The sequence below is a fragment of the Theobroma umbraticum genome, unplaced genomic scaffold, assembly GCF_002168275.2.
Source record: "Theobroma umbraticum cultivar Fairchild unplaced genomic scaffold, ASM216827v3 scaffold_34.0, whole genome shotgun sequence".
Taxonomy (NCBI): domain Eukaryota; kingdom Viridiplantae; phylum Streptophyta; class Magnoliopsida; order Malvales; family Malvaceae; genus Theobroma; species Theobroma umbraticum.
Genome location: NW_018397275.1, coordinates 2,182,334 through 2,182,797, shown reverse-complemented (window position 1 = coordinate 2,182,797; position 464 = coordinate 2,182,334).

Sequence of the window (464 nt, the reverse complement as noted above, 5' to 3'; positions counted from 1 at the left end):
TCTATCTAACTTTCAATGCTTTGTTTCCCAATCTTCCAGCCACATTATTCCTCCTTATTTCTTTCAAACAACTTAGCAAGCAACTTTAACATTTCTAACTAGCATAAGCATTTCTCCTAGCCGATTTTAAGATATCATAATACATTCACATTGCATGCTTACCTTTTAAAGTAGCATGGACTTTGATTGCATCTTAACACATCTCCATAGCTTTTATCGTCAAGGTGCCACACATAAATTTATCAATTAACACTCACGTTTTTTCCACCATTTAGGAATTCAAAGGTTAAGAACATCATACCCTTTTTTCGTTTTATCTTAAATCCATCACCTAACCAAGGATCAATGGCATGTATGCATCCATACTCTTCAAACCTTAGAAATCTTTGCTGCTACAAACACTACCCAACATTACCAATCCAAATTTCCAAGGATATATTCAAACTAAAGCCATTCTCTTACCT